The 25,059-nt window shown below is 40.6% G+C and overlaps 1 protein-coding gene across 6 annotated transcripts in view; it reads left to right on the top strand.

Moving 5' to 3' along the window:
* ZBTB8A (zinc finger and BTB domain containing 8A) overlaps nt 1–25,059 on the top strand; it is a 62,573-nt gene that overhangs the window by 12,776 nt on the left and 24,738 nt on the right. The window contains exon 3 of one of the 6 annotated variants that reach the window (XM_082685738.1): nt 23,503–23,698. The exons of 4 other annotated variants lie outside the window; for them this stretch is intronic. The gene's annotated coding sequence lies outside the window, so the exon portion shown is untranslated. Of the gene's footprint in view, nt 1–5,728; nt 5,751–23,502; nt 23,699–25,059 lie in introns of those variants that run through there. One more of the 6 variants, XM_082685742.1, reaches the window with a different exon arrangement.

Below are 25,059 nucleotides of genomic sequence, written 5' to 3' on the forward strand. Positions count from 1 at the left end.
GGCCCTTTTTCTCATTGAGTTGATCCCTTCACTGCTTCTTGAAACTTCCCACCTTGGCTAATGGTCACCAGGCTCTCCCGTTTCTCCCCGTAAGTCTCTGTAGAACTGGCTCCTCGTCCCCATCTCACGCCACAGGCAAGGGCAGTCGCTAGGTTCTCATCTCTGCCTCTGCTTCCGGTGAGCCCCTCCATCTGTCTTGGCAAATATCTTCTACTTCTCTGTCTTCAGGTCCAACTTACCCCTGAGCTTCGGATCAGCATTTCCAGTGGCCCTTGCTACCTGATTTCCCACTCAAAACCGAAGTACTTAAAACCAAACTTAAAACCAAAGCCATTCCTTTCCCCCTAAACCAGCCCTTCCTCCCGACTTCCTAATTTCTGTTAGTGATACCACCAAACACCTAGGCTTTACAAATCACTGCGTTCTCTTTATAGCCTTCTAGCCTTCCACAGCCAGTGACAGGTTGTGGTACCCTCTAGTACAATCTGGCAAATTAAATAAATTACAGAGTATCTGGGTGACTGCTGTGAGGCTTTCTGAACATATGTAGTAGAATTTTTCCATCAACCATCAAGACCCATGGATTTATTTTCCCGTTCAGGTATTTTGCATCTTTTCCTTCCTTCCCATTCCTTCTCTCCTCGTGGCATTGACGCCGTTAACCGGACCGACAGTTGCAAATAGAGTAGCTGTTCATTTACCTGCAAGTGGCTGGGTTCCTTGTCTCTCTTTCTCTCCCCCAAGAAATACAGCCTCTTGACTTTGCATGATGGAGTGTTAATTTGTCACTTGTTCATTTAGCGCATGAATCTTGACTTAAGTAAAGACACAGAATATCATTATTCTGGCTGCTTCTAACATGTCTTAATCTTGAATTACAGCCTCGATCTAACTGTGAGACTCATTAATATTGTACCCACTTGTTTGACAAACTCTAAAAAATTTTTATTTTTGAATATACTTTTATTATTCAGATCTCAAAATATTGAAAAGTATACCATGCAAAGTCCCCATCCCATTCTTTTTTCCTGCCTCCTGAAGCTCACTTCCAGCTCACAACCATTGTTGTTTCTTGTTAATCTGGTTCAAAGTTTCTGATTTTTTTTCCCTTGCATATGTGTGTATATATATACATAATATACACACACACAGATATATATGTGTGTGTGTGTGTTTATATGTGTGTGTGCACACACAGACATATATATGTATATATATAGAATATGTGTATATAGATATACACATATATGTATATACGTATATGTATATATGCACATACTCTATTGTTTGCTTTCTATAAAACTTAACTACGTATCATTGCCATCTTTCCATATAACTATACCCCAGTCATGGACTTTTTTCTGACCGTTCACTATCACAAACAGTTCTTCAGTGAATAACCACGTACATGTGTCATTCTGATCATGTACCAGTGAACCTGTAGGATAAATTCCCAGAAGTGAAATTGCTTGATCAGAAAATATATGCATTTGTAATTTTTTTTTTTTAAGATTTTATTTATTTACTTGAGAGAGAGACAGTGAGAAAGAGCATGAACGAGGAGAAGGTCAGAGGGAGAAGCAGACTCCCCATGGAGCTGGGAGTCCGATGCGGGACTCGATCCCGGGACTCCAGGATCATGACCTGAGCCGAAGGCAGTCGTCCAACCAACTGAGCCACCCAGGCGTCCCTGCATTTGTAATTTTGAGAGCTATTGCAAATTTGACCCCATGGGGTTGTATCAATTTATATTACCAGTAATGATTGAGGGTACCTGTTTTCCCACATTCTTTTTTTTTTTTTTAAGATTTTATTTATTTTTTTTTTTATTTTAGAGAGAGCACATGAGTTGGGGGGGAGGGGTAGAGGGAGAGAAAGAATCCAAAACAGACCCCACACTGAGTGTGAAGTCCCATGCGGGGCTTGATCTCACAACCCATGATATCATGACCCATGAGACTGTGTCCTGAGTGGAAACCACATTTGGATGCCCAACCAACAGAGCCACCCAGGTGCCCCTGTTTTCCCTGTTCTTATCAATATTATTATCATATTTTTGGATTTTTTGCTGCCTTGAGAGGGGAAAATGATCCATCAGTGTGGTTTTAATGTGCATTTATATTTTTATAACCAAGGTTAATCATACTTTCCATATGATAAGGTACATTTGTGTTTCTTTTCCTGGGAACTGTCCTTTGTCTCATTTTCTCTTAGGGTTATTGTTTTCTGACTTGCCAGTTTCTTAGAAGCTCAGTGGAGGTGACCCTTTTCTCTGATAGACTTTTTTGCCATCTTGTCCTATGTCTTTTGCCTTTGCTTCTGGTATGTTTTGCCCATGCAGGATTTTATTTCATCTTTATGTAATCAAGTGTATCAACCTTTTATTTTATGGCTTCTGCATTTTGAGTCCTAAGCCCTTCCCACTCTGAGTTTATTGTCTCCCATATTTCCTCTTAGAACTTCTATGGCTTTTTGTTCACACTTCCAATCTTTGATCCATCCATATGGAATTTATCCTGGTATGAGATGGGAAGTGTAAATCCAGCTTAATTTATTTTTTTCTGGAAGGCTAAAATTGCCTCAGTGCCACTTATTAAACTGCTCATTTTTTTCAGCACAAGTTCATCATATATTAAATTCCCACCGATACTGGAGCTTATGTGTGGATTTTCAAATATATTCCACTGGCCTTTTTCTTTATCACCAGCATCACGGTTTTAATTAATGAGGAAGTATAATTAAATAGATGTTGGTGCTAATTCCTTCTCTTTGTTCTTCTTCTTTTTATTTATTTATTTGACAGAGAGAGAGAGAGAGAGATCACAAGTAGGCAGAGAGGCAGATGGGGGGGGGCGGGAAGCAGGCTCCCTGCTGAGCAGAAAGCCCAGTGTGGGGCTCGATCCCAGGACCCTGAGATCATGACCTGAGCCGAAGACAGAGACTTAACCCACTGAGCCACCCTGTTGCCCTATTTGTTCTTCTTTTTCATAATTCAACTAGCTATTCTTATTTATTTTTCCATAAAACTTTAGCAGCAACTTGTATTGATCTTAAAATAACCTGCTGGTGTTTTTGTTACAGTCACGTTATTATAATATATTTTAGGAAGAACTAACACCCAATATGTCGAATTTTTTAGTTCAAAAGTCTTGGCTTTCCATAGTCTCCTCTTATGTCTCTTAGTTTTCTTCTTATGAGTCTTATGCACTTCTTGTTAAATTTATTCCCAGGTATTTTATAATTTTGGTGCTATTATAAACAAGAATCTTTTATTCCATGTACCTCTTATCTAATGTGGGTTTTTTTTTTTGTATATATGAAAGTTACTGATTTCTAATACTCATTTTATAACCTCTTTCCCCTGCTTCTTGTTTGTGGTCGTTTTGCTTTTGAATCTCTTGCATTTTCCAGGTATACAATCATATTACCTGCAAATGATGATAATTTTACCTCCTACTTTCCAGCGGTCCTTTTTGTAGTTTCTTTCTCAAGTTAATTGCCTTAGCTAATGCCTTTAGAACAGTGTTAAGTAATAGTGATATTAGTGGGCATCCTTGTTCTGTTGCTGACTTTACTGGAATGTTCTATTCAGATGCTGGGTTTTAGACTGAAATGAACATATTTTATCACCAACAAGCTTTTATTGAGACCAAATTATAGACCAGACTCTGTACCATAAAATACAGATTAAAAAAAGAAAATGAGTATGCCCCTCCCTGCCTTCAAAGAATTTGCAGGAAAAGACAGATACACAAATTAGTGTTCTAGATGTCAGAGTAATGTTATGCAGAGTATAGTGGAGGTGCAAGAAAGATTGATGGCTGATCAGCTCAAGCTCCATGTCAAGATCAAATTCCAAAGAACAAGGTACTAAAGCTTATTATTAGTTTGCATTGTAATATTTTCATTAAATCCATTAGAGGCTGTCCTTGACTTTGGAGGCAACATACAGGGAAAGTCATTAAAGAACCTTTGTTAGGGGTGCCTGAGTGGCTCAGTGGGTTAAAGCCTCTGCCTTTGGCTCAGGTCATGATCCCAGGGTCCTGGAATTGAGCCCTGCATCAGTCTCTCTGCTCAGCAGGGAGCCTGCTTCTCCCTCTCCCTCTGCCTGCTTCTTCTGCCTACTTGTGATCTCTGTCTGTCAAATAAATAAATAGAATCTTTTAAAAAAAAAAAAAAAAAGAAAGAAAGAACCTTTGTTAGTTCAGTAAGGACACCGGTGAGGATACTGATCGAGCGCCTCAGACATAACAAACATTAAACTAAAGCCAGGCGTACATCTAGACGTAGTCTCTACTTGTATGGATGTTCCAGTGTCACAGGGAAACATACGTTACAATGGACAGATGCAGTCCAGCACTTGTCACAACGTACATGTGTATGGTACAGTATATAGGAAATCGGAGTTAACATCAGCCCAGGAAAGTCAAGGAAAGCTTCCCAAGGGAGGTGCTGTTTGAGCTGACTCTGAAGGAGGGGCAAGGGCGTCTCGGATCCAGAGGGATGGTTTTACTGTAGCATACGAACAATATGGACAAAAAAGTTCGCGGCATGAAGGGTACCATGTGCCCGGGAACTGCCATGTAGCCTGAGGACGGGAAGCAAGATAGGTGTAGGAGATGAGCGAGGAGAGGTTGGCAGAAGCAGGGTCCCAGAGAGGATTAAATCCATTCATTACAGGGGCGCCTGGGTGGCTCAGTGGGTTAAAGCCTCTGCCTTCGGCTCAGGTCATGATCTCAGGGCCCTGGGATCGAGCCCCACATCGGGCCCTTTGCTCTGCGGGGAGCCTGTTTCCCCCTCTTTCTACCTGCCTCTCAGCCTACTTGTGATCTCTGTCTGTTAAATAAATTAAAAAAAAAAATCCATTCATACAAACAGGGACTTTATCCAGTAGGCAGGAAGAAGCTAGTAAAAATTTTTAAGCAGCAGAATCCAGGAAAGTAACATACTTCAGGGTGGACTGAAGGGAGAAAGACAAAAGACAAGGAGACCCGTTAGGAAGTTTATTGTATTAGTTCACATATTCTCTCTAATGACATTTAGCATCCTCGTATAAGGATTCATATGACAAATTCCTCCTACAAGCCAGAAAAATGCTCATTTTTACTGGGGAAATGATGTGAGCACTATAGAAATTATTCGTTTCCCTGTTTTTATGGTTTTGGCTTGGGTTCCAGGACAAATGGTGTTAAATGCAAAAGTACAGAAATCTCTCACCTCCATTTTAAATTTCTAATTTCTATTTTTAAAAACATTGTATATATATTTTATTTAAAACTACTTGAGATTGCTTTTGAAAAGATAGGTAATCACCTTGAAAAAGGATGAATATAAAGAAAAAAATATAAATTCCTGAAAGCATGCAGTCCTACCTCTCCCCAAGCGCATTCATCCTAAATCAGTAAAATTCCATCTCCAATACAACAGAAATAGAGGACTCATTCCCCTGCGAGGGGGCAAATTCTGTTGAACAGCTGAACCCGGTACTTCTCAATTTGTTTTACCAAAGACCGCAGTAAGAAATGTATTTTACATCATGACCCAGTACACACGTATTTGTGATTCTGCATGTTAATGTATCTGAAGGAAAAAATTCATAAAAGAATTCTTACTCCTTGCAGGAAGCTCTATTATTTTAAATTCCATTTTGTGTTCTTTAAAGCCTAGTTGTGACCCACTAATGGATTGAGACAAGCAGAATGATAACTGCTGACTTAATACTTAGCAAACCTCAGTTTGCCTGCATGGAGGTATGAAAGTGCTAGATGGGGACACCTGAGCTCAAAAAATTCCATTAATTCTCAAGCTGTTCTTGGGGTGCCTGGGTGGCTCAGTGGGTTAAAGCCTCTGCCTTCTGCCTTCGGCTCAGGTCGTGATCTCAGGGTCCTGAGATCGAGCCCTGCCTGCATCGGGCTCTCTGCTTGGCAGGGAGCCTGCTTCCCTCTCTCCGGGCCTGCCTCTCTGCCTGCTTGTGATCTCTCTCTGTCAAATAAATAAATAAAATCTTTTTTAAAAAATGTTCTTTAGACTAGTCTGGCTTCTGAAGTCCCATTCGTTGGTCCGCTTTGCTTTTTGGAACCACTCTGAACGTCCATTCAGTAAATACTGATTGAGCGCTGTGTGCCAGACATTCTGCTCTGTGCTAGGGCCTCGGAGGTGAGCAAACCAGAGTCCTTGCTCTCTGGGGGCTTACAAGCTAGTGATCGTGTCCAGACGACTTGTCTGTTGGAACAACTGAAAGAAGAATTCTGCTTCTGGGTGCCTGGGTGGCTCAGTGGGTTAAGCCGCTGCATTCGGCTCAGGTCATGATCTCAGGGTCCTGGGATCGAGTCCCGCATTGGGCTCTCTGCTCGGCAGGGAGCCTGCTTCCTCCTCTCTCTCTGCCTGCCTCTCTGCCTACTTGTGATCTCTCTCTGTCGAATAAATGGATAGGATCTTAAAAAAAAAAAAAAAGAAGAAGAATTCTGCTTCTTCTTCATAACTGCCCTTCAGTCTTGGAAGACAAATCTCATATCTCCTTTGAATCCTTTCCCCCAGTTTTGAAACCATGCCTCGTAGGACATAGTTTCTCTGACACTAGCCAGTGAGCTGTAGTGATATAGGGACACTCCTCCCCGCTGCAGATGGGCTTGTCAAGATAACCTCTGAGAACGTGACCCTGAAGCGAAGACTTGTATCTAGTGGGAGGAAGGGAGATATTCCAACCTTTCTGGACCAGGGTTAAGATTTCGGATTCCTTTCCAAGTGGTGGTTTTGAAGAGAGGAATGCCATGCTCTGACTTAGGTTTGAGTAGATCTCTCTGGACCAACCAGAAGTTAATACAGGAGGTCTGTCTACTCAGGTGTTCTTTTATGATCCTCAGTAGGGTTTTGCCATTTTTGTTGTCTACTTCCTGTGCTTATTAAAATATTTCGTTTCAACTATTTTTGTGAAAGGGATCTTCCGTTGTATCTGCTACCTACCTATTTATTTTTGCGTATTAATTTTATAAGTGGCTGTCTTTCCAGATTCTTTTGTTTCTGAGAGTTTTACTTATTTCAGCTTACTAAGGTATAATTTACATATGATAAAACGCACCCATTTGAAGTGTACAATTCAGTGGGTTTTGACATATATTCGTGTGTAACAGTCACGATAAGTAAGATATAGAACATTTCCATCACCCAAAATTTCCCTTCTGTCTTTTTCCCCCCCCTTATGCCTTTTTGTAGTTAAAACCTCCTATCTGTCTCACTCGCAACCCCAGGCAACTATTAATCTCCTACTTTTGTCACTCTGGATTAGTCTCGCCTGTTCTAGAATTTCTTATAATGGGGATCTCCCAGTATGTAGTCCTTTGTGCCTGGCTTCTTTTGTTGAGGCTGACACTTTGGAGATTCGGTCAGGTCATTGTGTGTATCCGAGGTTTGTTCCTTTGTATCGCTCAGTACTGTTCCATGGTAGGGATGTACCACCGTGTAGCTATTCACCAGCTGATGGACATTTTCTTTCCAGTTTGGGGCTAGTGTGAATGAAGCTGCTGTGAAAATTCTTGTGCAGGTCTCTTTGTGGGCGTATGTGTTCGTTTCTCTTGGGTAAATACTTAGGAATGAAATCGTTGGTTCAAAAGCAGGTATAACTTTATTAGAACTGCTCAACAGTTTTCCAGATTGTCTCATTTCATATTCCCACTGACAGTGGTGAGAAGCGGTTTCTCTACATTCTTGTCAGCACTTGATCCTGTCCATCTTTATAGTTTTAGCCATTATAGTATATGTGCAATGGCTTAAAAAAAAAAAAGATTTTATTTATTTATTTGAGAGAGAGAGAGAGAAAGGGAGAAAGTAGAACCCAAGGCAGGGCTCAATCCCACAACCCTGAGATCATGATCTGAACTGAAATCAGGATCAGAGGCTTAACCAACTGAGCCTCCCAGGTGCCCCTGTGTGTAATGACATTTAATTGTGGTTTTAATTTTCATCTTCTGTATGAAGTATATGAAGAATGCTATTAGGGACACCTGGGTGGCAAAGTTGGGTTAAGCGTGGGACTTAATTTGGGCTCAGGTCGTGATCTCAGGGTCATACAGTTAAGCCTCTGGTCAAGCACTGCCCTGGGCATGAAGCCTGCTTAAGATTCTCTCTCTGCCCCTCCTCTCCATGCTTGGGCCTGTGCTTGTGCCCATGCAAGCCCCACCCCTCAAAAAAAAAAAAAAAAAAAAGATGTTAAGCATCTTTTCATGTGTTAATTTGTATATCTTCTTTTGGGAACTGTCTGTTCAAATTATTCGCCAATGTCATATAGTTTGCCCTATTGTTGAATTGTTTGATGTCTACATATTCTGAGTAGAAGTTTTTTGTCAGATACATGTATTACAAACACTATATTCTAATTCATGGCTTGGCTTCTCATTTCCTTAATAGTATCGTTCAAAGTGCAAAATTCGACAAATTTTTCTTTATGGCCCATGCTTCCTGTGTGCTAAGAAACCTTTGTCTAGGGGTGCCTCTCTGGCTTAGTTGGAAGAATGTGTCTCTCTTGATCTTGGGGTCATGGTTTGAAGCCCCACGTTGGATGTAAAGATTACTAAAATATATAAACTTAATAAAAAAAGAAGGGGTGTGTGTGTGGCACAGTCTTTTAAGCTTCAGACTCTTGGTTCAGCTCAGGATGTGATCTCAAGGTCATGAGATTGAGCCCTGCCTCAGGTTCTGCACTGAGTGTGGAATCTCTTTGGGACTGTCTCTCTATCTCTCCCTCTGTCCCTGACCACCTCAAATAAATAAATAAATAAATCTTTTAAAAAGATTTTTTTTTCTTTCTCAAGTAAATAAATCTTTTTAAAAATGAGGGGTACCTGGGTGGTTCAGTTGGTAATGCAACCAACTCTTGATTTCGGCTCAGGTCATGATCTCAGGGTCGTGGGATTGATCCCCACGTCAGGCTCTGCACTGAGGGTGGATCCTGCTTGAGACTCTCTCTCCTTCTCCCACTGCCCCTCCCCCTGCTCACACATTCCCTCTCTCTCTCAAAAAAAAGAAAAAAAAGAAAGAAAGAAATCTTTTCCCACCCCAATGTCTTAAAGATTTTCTCCTATGTTTTCTTCTAGAAATTTAACTTTTGCATTTAGTTTTGTGATCCATTTTGTGTTTAAAATTTGTCTGCAGTGTAAAGTAAGGGTCAAGGTTCATTTTTTTTCCCATAATGGATACTCAGTTCTTCTGGCGCCATTTGTTTGAAAATATTAGTATGCCCATGTTGAGTTATTGTGGCACCCTTTTAAAAATTTTATAAAATTGATAATATATTTGTGTGTTTATTTCTAGGGGGGTTTTTTCCTTGCTTTTTTAAAATTAACATATATTTCATGTTTCAGGAGTAAAGGTCTGTGATTCATCGGTCTTATACAATTCACAGTTTTCATCACAACACATACCCTCCCCAGTGCCCATTACCCACCCACCCCATCCCCCCCACCCCCTCCACTGCAGCAGCCCTCAGTTTGTTTCCTGAGATTTGAAGTCTCTTATGGTTTGTCTCTCTCTCTAGTTTCGTCTTATTTCATTTTTTCCTCTCTTCCCCTATGATCCTCTGCCTTGTGTCTCAGATTCTACATATCAGTGAGAGCCTATGATAATTGTCTTTCTCTGATTGACTTACTTCGCTTAGCATAATACCCTCTACTTCCACCCCTATCGCTGCAAATGGCAAGATTTTGTGCTTTTTGATGGCTGCATAGTATTCCACTGTATCTATATACACCACATCTTCTTTATCTATTCATCTTTCGATGAACATCTAGGCCCTTTCCGTAGTTTGGCTGTTGTGGACGTTGCTGCTATAAACATTGGAGTGCATGTGCCTCTTTGGATCACTGTGTTTGTATCTTAGGGGTAAATACCCAGGAGTGCAATTGCCGAGTCATACTGTAGCTCTATTTTTAACTTCTTGAGGAAACTATTTTCCAGAGTGACTGTACCAGCTTGCATTCCCATATGTGTATATTTCTGGACTCTTCTATTCCATTGATCTACGTGTCTATCCTAATATTAATACTGCACTGGTCAGGGAGCCTGGGTGGCTCAGTTGGTTGAGCATTCTACTCTTGATTTTGGCTCAGGTCATGATCTCAAGGTTGTATGATCGAGCCCCAAATAGGGCTCTGCACTCAGCATGGAATCTGCTTGTCCCTCTCGCTCTGCTCCTTCCCTCCCCCATCTCTAAAATAAATAAATAAATAATCTTTTAAAAAATACTGTACTGTCTTGGTCACTGTAGTTATATTAAATCTTAAAACCTTGTAAGACAGGTAGGTCCCTTTTTATTCTTTTGAACATTGTTTTGACTATTCCAGGTCCGTTTCAGATCCTATAAATTTTAGAATCAGCTTGGTAATTTCTACAAAAAGAAGCTTTTTGGATTTTGATTGAGATTACATGGGATTTCATTGGTTAATCTGAATAGAATTGACATATTAACTGTTTGGTCTTCTGATTCATGTATATGGCCTGTCTCTCCATTTATTTGGATCTTTGACATTTCTCTCAGCCATTTTGTGGTTTTCAGTATACAGAGTTTGAATATATTTTAGTAATTCGATCCCTTAGTGTTTCATTTTTTTTTAAGTTTTTTTTTTTTTAAAGATTTTATTTATTTATTTGACAGAGAGAGAGGGAACACAAACAGGGGGAGAGGGAGAAGCAGGCATCCCGCCGAGCAGGGAGCCAGATGTGGGCCTTGATCACAGGACCCTGGGATCATGACCTGAACCTAAGGCAGCTGCTTAACAATGGAGCCACCCAGGCGCCCAGTGTTTCATGTTTCTTAATGTTTTTATGAATGTGTTGTTTTTTTTATTTCATTTTCTAATTATTCACTATTAATTGACACAAGTAGAATTAATTTTTATATGTTGACCCTATATCTTGTGACCTTGTTAAATTCAGTTATTAGTTCTAGGAGAGTCTCTGTAGATCTCTGGGGATTTTTTATGTATATGGTTTCTCTTGGGATTTACTTATTTGTACAGTGAGTAAACAGTGACAGACTTTTTTTCTTCCTTTTCACTCGCTTTTATTTATTTTTCATTTCTTATTACATTGACCAAGACCCAGGTCAATGTTGAATACAAGTAGTGAGAGCACAGATCTTTGCCCTGTTCCCTATCTTGGAGGGGAAAGCATTCAGTCTTTTACTTTTTGTACTCTTTACCAGTTCCCTTCTACTCCTATTTTGCTAGAGTTTTTATCATGAATGCGTATGTTTTTAATGAACCTAAGTTTAATTTTTCAAATACTTTTTCAGCATCTATTGATTTTTTTTAAGGATTTTTATTTATTCATTTGAAAGAGAGAGTGCATGCACATGCATGGGCGGGAAGGAGCGGAGGGCAAGGGAGAAGCAGACCCCTCAGTGAGCAGGGAGTCTCTTGTGAGGCTCGATCCCAGGACCCTGAGATCATGACCTGAGCTAAAGGCAGACACTTAACCAACTGACCCACCCAGGCACTCCTCTGCATCTATTGTTAATCTTTTTTTTCTTATTTATTCTGTTAACATGGTTAACATGGTGAATTGCGCAGATTGATTTTCAGCGATTAAACTATCTTGCCGTCCTGGAATTAAACTTACTTGTTGCCTTTTTATATATTTGATTTACTAATATAATATTATACATTTTTTGTGTCTGTGTTTACAAAGGATATTATTTTGTAGTTTTCTTAGAGTGTCTTTGGTTTAGGTACAAGTATACTGGCCTCATAAAAAGAGTTGGGCAGTTTTCCTCCTTCCCTATTTCTTGAGTGTTTGTATGGGATGTGTATTATGTCTTCCTTAAGTATCTAATATAACTTAACATTGAAGCCACTTGGGCCTGGAGTCTTTTTTGTGGGCACATTTTATTTTATTTTTATTTTTTAAAAATTTTATTTGTTTATTTGTTAGAGAGAGAGAGCACGCGAGCACAGGCAGACAAAGTGGTAGGCAGAGGCAGAGGGAGAAGCAGGCTCCCTGCCAAGCAAGGAGCCCGATGTGGGACTCGATCCCAGGACGCTGGGATCATGACCTGAGCCGAAGGCAGCCGCTTAACCAACTGAGCCACCCAGGCATCCCTTGTGGGCAGATTTTAAAATTATATTTTCAATTTCTTTATTATTATATGTTCAGTTTCTTTAATTGATATATGGTTCAGACTTTTAATTTTTTCTTGTATCAGTTTTGACCATTTATATCTCTTAAGAAATGTGTTCATTTCAGGGTCCCTGGGTGGCTCAGTCAGTTAAGTGTTCTACTTGATTTTGGCTCAGGTCATGTTCTCAGGGTTGTGAGACTTGAGTCCTACGTCGGGCTCTGTGCTGGGTATAACCTGCTTAAGATTCTCTCTCTCTCTCTCTCCCCTTCTCAGTCCTCTCTTCCCTCTCTCAAGAAAAGTATTGGGGTGCCTGGGTGGCTTAGTCATTAAGCATCTGCCTAAACATCATGATCCTAGTGTCCTGGGATCGAACCCCATGTTGGGCTCCCTGTTCAGTGTGGAGCCTGCTTCTCCCTCTCCCACTCCCCCTGCTTGTGTTCCCATTCTCTCTGTGTCTCTCTCTGTCAAATAGGTAAATAAAATCTTTTTAAAAAGGGGTCATTTTGTCTGAATTGTTGAATTACTGATGAAGAGTTGTTCATAATATTTTGGGGCTTTTTTAATGTCTGTAGGATCTGTAATGATGTTTCCCTCTTTTATTCCTGATATTGGTAATTTTGCATTTCTCTCTCTCTCTCTTTTTTTTTTTTGTTAATTGGCCAAGCTAGAGGCTGATAAATTTCATTGATATTCATATCAGTTTTATTGCTATTGATCAGTTTATTGTTATAGAGAACTAGCTTTTGCTTTCATTGATTTTCTTCTCTCATTTGCTCAGTTTCTATTTCATTTATTTCTGATCTTGTCTTTATTTATTTTCTTCCTTTTCCTTATGTTGGGTATATTTGATCTCTATTTTCTAGCCTCTTATGTAGAAATTTAACTCACTGAGTTTTAGAACTTTTTTCTTTTCTCTTTTTTTAAAATTTTATTTATTTATTTATTTTTAAAGATTTTATTCATTTATTTGACAGAGAGAGAGACCATGCACGCACAAGCAGGGGCAGTGGGTGGTAGAGGGAGAGGGAGAAGCAGACTCCACACCAAGCAGGGAGCCCAATGCAGGATTTGATCCCAGGACCCCGGGATCATGACCTGAGCCAAAGGCAGACACCGAACCAACTGAGCCACTCAGGTGTCCCCTTTTTTCTTTTTTAATATAAGCATTTGAAACTATACATTTCCCCCTAAACACTGCTTTAACTGAAAACAACAAATTTTGATATATTGTTTCATGCCGTTCAAAACACTTTCTAATATTGCTTGTGATTTCTTTTATACATTGGTTATTTAGAAGTTTAATCTTCAGTTTCCAAATTTTGGGGGATTTCCATTTGCTATTGATATCTAATTTAATTCCATATGGTCAGAGAATATGCTTTATGTGACTGCAATCCTTTAAATAAAAAGTTGTTTTATGGCCAGCCTATAGTCTATCTTGGTAAATGTTTGAAATACACTTAAAAAGAATGTATATTTTGCTGCTGTTGTGCAAACTGTTCTATAAACATCAATTTGGTCAAGCTGGTTGATAGTGTTTGTCAAGTGTTTTATACACATCGATTTTTCCATCTATTCCCTCTATCAATTACTGAGGAATGTTGAAATATACAACAATAAATATAAATTTACTGTATTTCTCTTCACTTCTGCCAGTTTTTGCTTTTTGTATTTTGAACCTCTATTATTAGATACATAGATACTTTTGGTTCTATTTTCTCAGTGAATTAGTACTTTTAGAACTATAAAATCTTTTTAGCTCTGGTATTGGCTTGAGCCTACTTTGATATTAATATAATCATCCATCTCTCTCTTTTTTTAAATTTTTAATTTTTATTTATTTTTATTTTTTATAAACATATAATGTATTTTTATCCCCAGGGGTACAGGTCTGTGAATCGCCAGGTTTACACACTTCACAGCACTCACCATAGCACATACCCTCCCCAATGTCCATAACCCCACCCCCCTCTCCCAAACCCCCTCCACCCAGCAACCCTGTTTGTTTTGTGAGATTAAGAGTCACTTATGGTTTGTCTCCCTCCCAATCCCATCTTGTTTCATTCATTCTTCTCCTACCCCCTTAACCCCCCATGTTGCATCTCTACTTCCTCATATCAGGGAGATCAAATGATAGTTGTCTTTCTCCGATTGACTTATTTTGCAAAGCATGATACCCTCTAGTTCCATCCACGTCATCGCAAATGGCAAGATTTCATTTCTTTTGATGGCTGCATAGTATTCGATTGTGTATATATACCACATCTTCTTTGATGGACATCTAGGTTCTTTCCATAGTTTGACTATTGTAGACATTGCTGCTATAAACATTTGGGTGCACATGCCCCTTTGGATCACTACGTTTGTATCTTTAGGATAAACACCCAGTAGTGCAATTGCTGGGTCGTAGGGTAGTTCTATTTTCAACATCTTGAGGAACCTCCAAGCTGTTTTCCATAGTGGTTGCACCAGCTTGCATTTCTACCAACAGTGTAGGAAGGTTCCCCTTTCTCCACATCCTCGCCAGCATCTGTCATTTCCTGACTTGTTAATTTTAGCCATTCTGACTGGTGTGAGGTGATACCTCATTGTGGTTTTGATTTGTATTTCCCTGATGCCGAGTGATGTGGAGCACTTTTTCATGTGTCTGTTGGCCATCTGCCATCCATCTCTCTTACAAGTAGTGTTTTCATGGTATCCTTTTTATGTTTATTTACTCATAATATCTGTATCTTTGTATTTAAAGTGGATTTCTTGTAGAGCATATATTTGGTCATTTTTCATCCAATCTGATAATCTTTTTAAGTGGAATTGTGCATATTTGCATTTAATATAATTATCAATATAGTTGGATTTATATGTACCATCTTCCTGGGTTTTTTTTTTTTTTATGTCATCTCTTTTTTTTCCTTTCCCACTCTTTTCCTGCCTTTTCCTTATCCTGCCTCAAAAAAGACTATTGACTGATTTTTATATTCTCCACTTTATCTCCACTGTTGGCTTATTAGCTTAAACTCTTTTTTTTACGTTTAATTGTTGCTCTAGGGGTTACAACATACATTTCCCTCATCACAGTATACACTTATCACTCATCACATATCACACCAGTTCTTGTATAGCAGGAACGGGCAAACTACAGTCTTCAGGTCAAGTCTGGATCCCTGCCTGCTTTCATAAGTAAAATCTCAGCCATTCATTTACGTGTTGTTTATGGTATGTTTTGTGCTACAGTGGCAGAGTTGAGTTGTGCAATGAGACCATTAGCCTGTAAAACCTAAAATATTTACTATCTTGCGTTTTACAGCAAAAGTTTGCAAACCTCTGATATATAATGTAGTTCTGTGTCTCGTCTTTTCTTCAAGTGCTTTTTCTGCTTCTGTCTTTTCCAGAACCTCAATTACAAACATATTAGAACATTTAATATCGTCCTACATGTCACTAAGGCTCTGTTCATTTTTTAAATCATTCTTTTTTGTTTTACATGAAATAATCCAGCGCTATATCTTCGCATGCATGGATTATTCTTCTGTAGTTTGTAACCTGCTGTTATTAAGCCCATCTAGTGAGTTTTAAATTTCCACTGTTGTATTTTTGTTTCTAGGAATTTTACTTGTTTTTAATATCTTCTCTTTCTCTATATTCTTCATGTTTTTCTTTAAATTTTGAATGTCTGTATAATAACTGTGTTTACGTCTTTACTTGGTCTAGCATTCATTTCTGGATCTATTGACTAATTTTTCTTCTGATTTTAGCATGACTTTTATTTTTCACGTGTCTAGTACTCTTTGATGGGATGATGGGCAAGGTAAACATGTGATTTTGAGTGTCTGAATTTCGTGCCTTTATTTTATTTTATTTTTTAAAGATTTTATCTATTTATTTATTTAACAGAGAGAGACAGTGAGAGAGGGAACACAAGCAGGGGGCAGAGGGAGAGGGAGAATCAGGCTTCTTGCTGAGCAGGGAGCCTGATGCGGAGCTCAATCCCAGGACCCTGGATCATGACCTGAGCGGCAGGCAGGCGCTTAATGCCTGAGCCACCCAGGCACCCCAATTTCATGCCTTTAAAGACCTTGAATTTTTGCTTTACTTGCTAGTTAAGTTGCTAAGGGATCAGCTTGATGATTTACGGCCTGTTTTTTAGTTTGGGGGACAGTTCTAGAATGATCTTTACTGTTGAGTTAGTTAGTCCTTCTACTTAAGTGTTACTGTTTTACTTTCTCTATTTAATGCCTTAGGTGTTCAGTGAAGAATTCTCACTCTGGCTGGTCAAAATTTAATTGTCTCTTAACTCTCTGTAAACTCTGGGAATTGTAATGCTTACACTTTTGTTTACTCAGACTCGGAGTTTCACACTATATGTACAGGCTAGTGTTTAGAACAGACTTAGAATACTCCTCTACAGATTTATTGACCCCATTGCCTGTGTAGTTATCTCATCCAGTACTTTACCCTACAACTTCCAGGTACCTCAGGCATGGTGAACTCAGCCCCTGTCCCCCACTTCCACTTTTTTTTAATAGGCTCCACACCGAACCTGGAGCTTGAACTCACAACCCTGAGATTAAGAGTCACATTCTCCATGGACTGAGCCAGCCTGATGCCCATGTTCAGTCCCTTTTGATTTCACCTTCCAGTATCACAATCTAGAAAGCCAAAGTGATTGACTAACCTCCTTTGAATCTCAGAGAACATCACCCTACTCTTTCTGTTTTTTATTGTCTAAAAACAGTTTTTTCATGTATTTTATTCAGTTTTCAAATTGTTTATACCAGAATGCCAAGTCTAGTACCAGTTATTCCAGCATAGCAAAAGCCCAAGAATTTTACTTTGGAAAATAGTTTTCTAATTTGATTTTTGCATTTTTTTTTAAAAGTAGGCTCCATGCCCAGTGTGGAGCCCAATGTGGGGCTTGAACTCAAAACCCCGAGATCAAGACCTGAGCTGAGATCAAGTCACACACCGAACTGATTGATCACCCAGGTGCCCCTATTTTTGCATCTTAAAGATAAATAATATCACCTATAGCCAATAGCAGTAACTGTTTCATCGTTTCCAATATTTGTATTTTATACTTAATCATCTTGCCTAATTCATGGACTAGCACATCCAGGACAGTATTAAATAATAATATTGATACTTTCCTGGTATTTTTCCCTAAAGGTAGATGGGAAAGCACTTTAAAGAGATACCATTGCGAATTAATGTAAGCGTTGGAGGAAAAGACACTGTCAAATGGTACTGGTGAAGATATAAACTGATATAATGTTTTGGGAAGGTAATCTGTACCCACTCAGCAACTCCACTTCTAGGAATCAAGTTATCTCACAAGTGCTCAAAGATCTCTGTGCAAGGGTGTTTGTTGCAGCATCATTTATAATAGCAAAAAATTGTAAAGTCGTAACCCATGACCATGTTTCAGAGGAGAACAGAGGAAGTATTAGATTTTAGCTGACAGGATATGATAGTAAAAAATTGGATATTGATTTGATGCTTCTCTAGCAGTATTCCCAGGTGTCTTGTTTTGGCAGGGGTATGGCATAGCCCTGAGAATGTTCTCCTTCTGTTAGCATAGTGTCCTTGTTTGTCTGTGCTCTGGCGACGTGCAAGAACACAGAGAAGTCTGGGTCTTTGGGCACAGGATGAGAATATGAAGGCCCCAATCTCTGACCACATGATTCAGTCTTTTTTATATAATAATTTCTGGATTTTGAAGGAATTTTGAAGCCCACTATTAGCCAGACTCTGGATTACATTAAACATGGAAGAAACTTCATTATAGAAACAGCCCCTTGAACATTAATTAATTAGAGTGCTCTTCGCTCTAAATATGTTTATATTTGTAAATTTGATGCAGTACTGAATTGTAGTTAATGCATTCTTAAAAGAACTGCCCAGCCAGTTCAATACAGTTCGCACCGATGAGAGCTGATTTAGCAGCAGGTGTGTTCCTGAGTTTGAGAGGCTGCACTAATCTGTGTTCCTAGGTCATGGTTTCCCCTTCTATCGTTGTTACGTGTTCTGCTAAATGGTTTTGCCCATAATGACTTATCACAGGTATGCAGGTTTTAAGGCTAAAATTACTGTAAGAGTATTAAAAAGAAATTTTACTTCGGATTTTAAAAAGGGTACTTTAGGGGTGCCTGGGTGGCTCAGTCGGTTAAGCATCTGCCTTCGGCTCAGGTCGTGATCCCACATACTGGCCTGGAGTCCTCCTCCAGGCTCCTCCTTCTCCTTCCGCCTACCGCCCTCCTGGCTTGTGTGCTCTCTCTCTTTGACAAATAAGTAAATACAACCTTAAAAAAAAAGAAAGTGGATATTTTACAGTGGCTTGAGCCAGGGAAACACCTTCAAAAGACTTGTCAGCTGTTAATTCGAGACTGGTGGAAGACTTCTGACATCATGGAAATTACCCTAAAGTTATTGTAGCCTGCAAAGAAATGATTCACGACTGTGTACGTGAACAAAACTGAAGGAAACTTGGCCCGCAGGCATGCTAGGACTTCAGGGGATATGAAGGAAAAAGTCAGCTGCAACAGAGCTGCACCAGAGACCATGCTCTACTGATATGATAACCTGAATTGCACTGAGGACATTAAATTAATGTTCCCATTTATGAAAATGTGTTCTCTCCGCTAAAAAGAGTATTCTCGAATGGGCTACAGGTGCAGCCTTGGAGAGTGGCACAAATTAGAAATAAATGACTCTTGGTCACACATTATAGAAACTCAAATTTCAACAGAGAAGGAAATATGAGGCGCCTGGGTGGCTTATTCGTTAAGTGTCTGCCTTCGGCTCAGGTCATGATCCCAGGGTCCTGGGATTAAGCCCCGCATTGTGCTCCCTACTCAGTGGGAAGCCTGCTTCTCCCTCTCCCACTCTCCCTGCTTCTGTTCCCTCTCTCACTGTGTCAAAAACAATAAATAAAATCTTTTTAAAAAAAGAAAAAAGAAAAGGAAATGTATTGACTCTTGTAACTACAAATCTAGAACGAGCATTGGCTCTAGGCGCTGCTGGGTCCAGGAATTAGGCTAATGTCATCAGGACTCTCTAGAACAGTTTTGTCTGGCTTTCCTCTGTGTTAACATCACTGTTAGGTGGGTTAATCCCTTGTCGAAGGTACCTTTTGATAGTTCTAGTCTTTTATGTTTCTTAAGGCCCAAGCTCTCATGTAGTGAGAGCTTCGTTCTCCATGATACACCCTGAAGGAGGTCTCAGACTGATCACTCTGGTCCGTGTGCCCATGAGCTCAGCAAGACCAAGGAATAAGCAGCACTACCAAGCTGTGGAAGGCAGATCCCAAAAGAAAAACAGGAATTCCATGCTGCGAAAAAGAAAAGGATGCTCTGTCCATGACGACGACAGAGGTCCGAGTGTAATAATAGGAACAGAAGGAGGGTCATGTAGAAGTCCCCTGGAAGGCTATGAGTGACGTGACTTAATGCCTGTGATCTGATTTTTAAATATTCTGGGGGGGGAAAAGTGGAGGCCAAGAGAAGACAGAAAATTATCAAAACTGATTGGCATTAAAGCTGGGTAGTAAATACGCAAGCATTCTGTATATGACCTCCTCTGCCTTGTTGTGTGTTTAAAGTTCTGCTTAAAGAAGTTAAGGACAAAAATAAGTGCAGTTTCTAGTTGACTACGATTGTTTCTGTTTCTAAGAAAGAAAAGGTAAGAGAGATGCTGAGAGGAAAGATTGTGTGTCATTTGCCCAGAAGGGCGAGTCTCAAGATAGATCCTTTTCTTAGATAGCCGATTTATCTATTTTTGGTCCTAGAAATGTTATCAGTCAGGGTCTACTCAGGAAAATAGAAACCACTCTGGGTATTTCAAAGAGAGGTAACTGAATGTATGAAATCGGTTCTGAAAGTTTGAGAAGGGCTAGAACAGCAAAATAGAAAAGAGGGCCCAGGGGGAGCAAGAAGGATTCTTAATACATCAGAAGCTGCCGTGCCCCTCACCTGAAGCCCACAGGTCTGTGCTGGCCACTGTGCATTTGAGCTGCTGTCACGGTCAGGTCTGGATCTCCCAAGGACCTGCCACTTCTATCAGAGATGGAAAGTTCAAAGAGTAGAAAGGCCGTGGAGTCCGGAATCACCGACCCCTATGCCACTACACCAACAGCCAGCAGCCAGCAGCCAGCAGCAACTGCTGCATGTCCACTGCCCCAGGCAACAAACTTCTTTTTCTTTGACTGACTTCCTATTGGTGCTTCCTATTGACAGACTCAAAAAGGAAGCCAGCTGCAAGGAAGGAAGCCTAGGAAATGTTGTTTGTAGAATTCCATTTCCATCAGTAGAGAGTAGAGCATGACCAGTGTTGAGTGGAGAGACAACATGTAAATGACTAGCATAGTCCATACTCTGGGCAACTTGGCATCTGTGTCTACCACTCTTCCCATGTTTAAAACTTTTTATTTTAAAGATTTATTTATTTTGAGAGAGAGAGAGAGTGTGTGTGTGTGCACGCGTGCCTCAAGCAGACTCCTCGCTTAGCATGGAGTCTGGTGTGGGGCTTGATCTCACAACTCTGAGACCACCCCCTGAGCTGAAACCAAGAGTTACAGCCCCAACCGACTGTACCATCTAGGCCCCCCCCAATATTTATGAGTCTGCTTTACATTATGTAACTATCCTTAGTACAAAAAAAGATGGCCTCACCCTCTCCCAAAATGGGAGATGTTAATTCCTCTTTTAGGTCAGTCATAATCAAATTTAATGGAATCAGGACCCCTAGGTGGCTCAGTCAGTTAAGTGTCTGACTCTTGATTTCTGTTTGGGTCATGATCTCAGGGTTATGAAATGGAGCTCCATGTCAGGCTTGCACTGGGCATGGAGCCTCCTTAAGAGTGTCTCTCTCTCTCTCTCTCCCTCTGCCCTTCCCCCTGTAAAAAAGTTTTTTTAATGGAATCATGTGATGATTCCCTGCTGGAAGTGTTCCTATCTTGGGAGCCAAAACCTTGGGGGAGAGAGAAGGCAAAAATTCTGTCAGTGGGTTACTAGAAGTAAAGGTGAAAAAGCTTCCACCTCTTAATTTCTGTGAGAATGATTTCAAATGCATTTACCATTTAAATTGATGGTAAAGCAGATTACTCTCCCTAATGTGGGTGAGCCTCATCCAATCAGTTCAAGGCCTGCATGGAACAAAAGGCTGATCCTCCCCCAAGTAAGAGAGTATTTCCTCCTACTTGACTACCTTGAGCTTGCACATTGGTTTTTCCCTGCCTTTGGACTCAAACTGAAACACTGACTCTCCCTGGGTCTCCAGCCTGACAGCCTTGAAACTGGAACTCACCCCATTGGCTCTCCTGGTTCTCAGGCCTTTAGTCTTGGACTGGAACCACACCATCAGCTCCCCTGGGTCTGACGATTTATTACCCTCCAGAATCATTTGAGCCAATCCCTTGTAATAAATCATATATGTATTCTATTGGTTCTGTTTCTCCAGAGAGCCCTAACTAATACAAGAACTATCGTATTTTCTCTCAAATTCTAAGGGCTATGATTCCCCTGTTGGGGTTGGTCATAGGCTCCAATCAGCATCCCTGTTCCCCACAAACCTCTAACACCACTGGAGTTGATGTGTCTTAAGGCCTACATAGCAGAGCACCCTCCACTATAGCCTGGACCTTGTGCAGAATCTTTTCTTGCTCTGGCCACAGTTAAAATTTGCCATCTTGGGCACCTGGGTGGCTCCGTCAAATAAGCATCTGCCTTCAGCTCAGTTCATGATCCCAGGATCCTGGGATCGAGCCCCGTGTTGGGATCTCTACTCAGCAGAGAGCCTGCTTCTCCTTCTCCCTCTGCCTGCCTCTCTGCCTACTTGTGTTTGCGCACTCTCTCTCTCTGTCAAATAAATAAAGAAAATCTTTTAAAAATAACTCACCATCTTATGAGTTACTCAGTATAAAGGTTGAAGTAGAACCTATATGCGGTATAGTGTTGCTCCCAAACCAGAAGATTCCTAGAACTTGTTTTTCTTGATGGGTAGCATAAAGTACAACAGTTTGTCTTTTACCTTATCATGGACTAATCCCAATTTATCCCAGACCATGTAACCCTAAACCTTTCTACAAGGAGGCAGGACCCTCAACCTTCATGGTCTTTGTCACCTACCTTCAGTCATGCATTTGTCTTACTAAGGTATCAAGGATAGTGGCTGTGTTCTGCTCATTGTGTCTAGTCGGCATGGTATCATCAAGTGTGATGTCCCTGGCAGGTAAAAGCAAACTGCTGGTCATGCTTCTTGCTAATCCATATCAAGACAAAAACATCTCTCCACATCAATGGCTGTCTTCCAGGTGCTGGTTACTATGTTGATTTGTTCCAGTGGAAAGATCACCTCTGGGAAACAGCTACAGTTAGAATTACTCATTGATTAAGGATACTGTAATCTACAGTCAGCCTCCGAGACCCATTCACCTTCTACAGAGGCCAAATGGTGAATTAAATGCAGAAGTGATGGAAATCACCACACTAACATCTTTGAAGCCTTTGCTGCTGGCATTAGTCTCTGCTTATCCCCTAGAGATGTAGTATGGGTTTTAGTTTATGCTGGTAGGGAGGGGAAGTTTGTTCCTTCTTACCGTAATAGCCCTCACATCATGATTAGGGAGCAAATGTGGGGCTTCTGCCAGTTGCTAAGTGGGACTTTTTGGAACTATACTTTAGAAACCGGGGAAATTGCCATAGGGTGAGATCAACTCAGGCCAGAACTCCATTTATCACTTGACCTCAATGAGTCACTCCCTTGACTGGTAGATCAGATGATGTTCTGGATACCTAGGGATTAACACCAGTTCAGAACTAGTATCTGGCAATCCCTGAAAGGCCCAGATATTTCTCTTTCAGAGAAATTTCAGATATGTCTTCAGTCATCCTACTGGATGGTTTCATTTACATTCATTGAGTAATGACTTACTAGGACATTATTTCAGGTCTCTTTGAGGAAGTCATGAAGGAAATGTTCCAGTATGTACTTGTGATAGTATAGTACTACTTCGATCAAGGGTTCAGTAAACCCAGTTCTATAAATTGTTGTAGGTCTGAAGTGTTTATGACAGGCTGTCATGCTCCAATATGGCAAACCAGGTCAGCATCTTCCTTAAGGGACCTAGAGTTTCCGGTTGTTTTTGCTTTTGTTTGTTGGTTTGATTTTTTTAGTTATATAGATCAGTTTCGTACTTTAGTAAGCTGTTCATCTAGATAATTCCTAGAGACAACATGATCAACTAGCCATCACCAAAAATCCACCCCTGCTGTATATATATGGTAATTGTGTACACGTTGTCTGTGGCTTTTAACCACTGCCACTTGGCCTTTGCCACTCTGGGACCTCATCATCCCCATTTCAGTAAAGACATCTCCTTTCGTGCCATTTCCATCCTATAGGTGACAGCCACAATATCTTAGTGAAGGAAGAATCCTCTGGACATCCGGGTTTCTTCCACATTATGCCAGAAGTTCTGGCATCTCAGCTTCACTGAATATAGTCCACCCTTGAGTTCCAGTTGTGGTCTGCCCATGAAACAAGTTTTTAGAGCCATTCCCAAGTGTTTGAACTAACACATAAAATCCACAATCTCTGGTAAGTGCACCCCTAGCAATAAACCCAGCTTGTTGCAACATTGTTATCCCTCAGAATCCATTACTAAACATATTCCCATGTTTGTGCCAAGGTGAATTAGGAAAGTCTTGCAATATTTTATGTATAAATTATCTCCTCCCACGTGATACTTTTTCATTATCCCCTTGGGAAATGCTGATTCTCGTTATGGTCTGGTGGCAATGAGGGGTGGAGAGGTGAGTCTGGAGGAAAATTGGCATCCCTTTGCAAGGTCATTGCCTCAGGTATGTTATTAGAGTCTTCAAGCAAGGGAAAGCTCGTCTTCTCAAAGGATTGGCTGCTTCCTGGCAAGGGGGAGGCTCATGGGAATGTAGAGGCTCAAGGTTCTCAGATAGTCGGAATCCATTCACATATTCCCATTCCAGGTCTTGGGGTCTCCTTCACCATCAATACCCATCACATAAGAGACTCGGTCAGATGTAAAATCAACTTATGTTGTAATTTTACAATCCACACAATTATATGTAGTGTCTAGGCTTTAGCTCCGTCTGTCCTGTGGCCTCACAGAGGCTCCTTTGGGGCCACCGTCGAAATTCTCTGGTTTCCTAACGGTGACTTGAGCTGGGTTTAAAGCCTGAGCTTATCATTTCCTTTCTGTTATTGCCCCAGTACAATCAGAAGCAGCTCACCTGATGAGGATGAGTCCTTGTAGTTGTCATTACTAATGTCATGGTCAAATACAGCAGCCTCAGGTCACCCAAAGTGTGTAATCATCATGCCACTACATGACACGGATTACCAGCATTTCCATTCTTCAGTGGGAATAAGGCCATCATTCTGTTCTGGGTCTGTTCAAGGTCAAAACAATCAGCAAACCAATCCCCAAACCCTACTTTGGACAGTCTATTTCCTCGGACCTTTTCTGTTACCAAGATGATATAATAAGAGTCCCATCAAAGGGCACCTGGGTGGCTCAGTGAATTAAGCCTCTGCCTTCAGCTCAGGTCATGATCCCAGGGTCCTGGGATTGAGCCCCACTTCGGGCTCTCTGCTCGGCGGGAAGCCTGTTTCCTCCTCTCTCTCTCTGCCTGCCTCTCTGCCTCCTTGTGATCTCTGTCTGTCAAATAAATAAATAAGATCTTCTTAAAAAAAAAAAAAAAAAGAGTCCCATCGAGAAAACAGAAGCCTTTCGAGATATTCCAGGCAAGGATAATTTGGTACTGGAAATTAGACAGGTGTGGGAAGGTATGGAAGGGCACAGATGAGGATGGGGGCTGGAGGAACAAAAAGAAAGAAGGGATTGAGACTCAGGATCACAAGCTGCTGACGCCCCTTGAAGCTGGAGCCCACGAGCACGTACCCGCTGCTGCACTTTGGAGACG

The sequence above is a fragment of the Mustela nivalis genome (assembly GCF_964662115.1).
Source record: "Mustela nivalis genome assembly, chromosome: 10".
In the NCBI taxonomy this organism is placed as follows: domain Eukaryota; kingdom Metazoa; phylum Chordata; class Mammalia; order Carnivora; family Mustelidae; genus Mustela; species Mustela nivalis.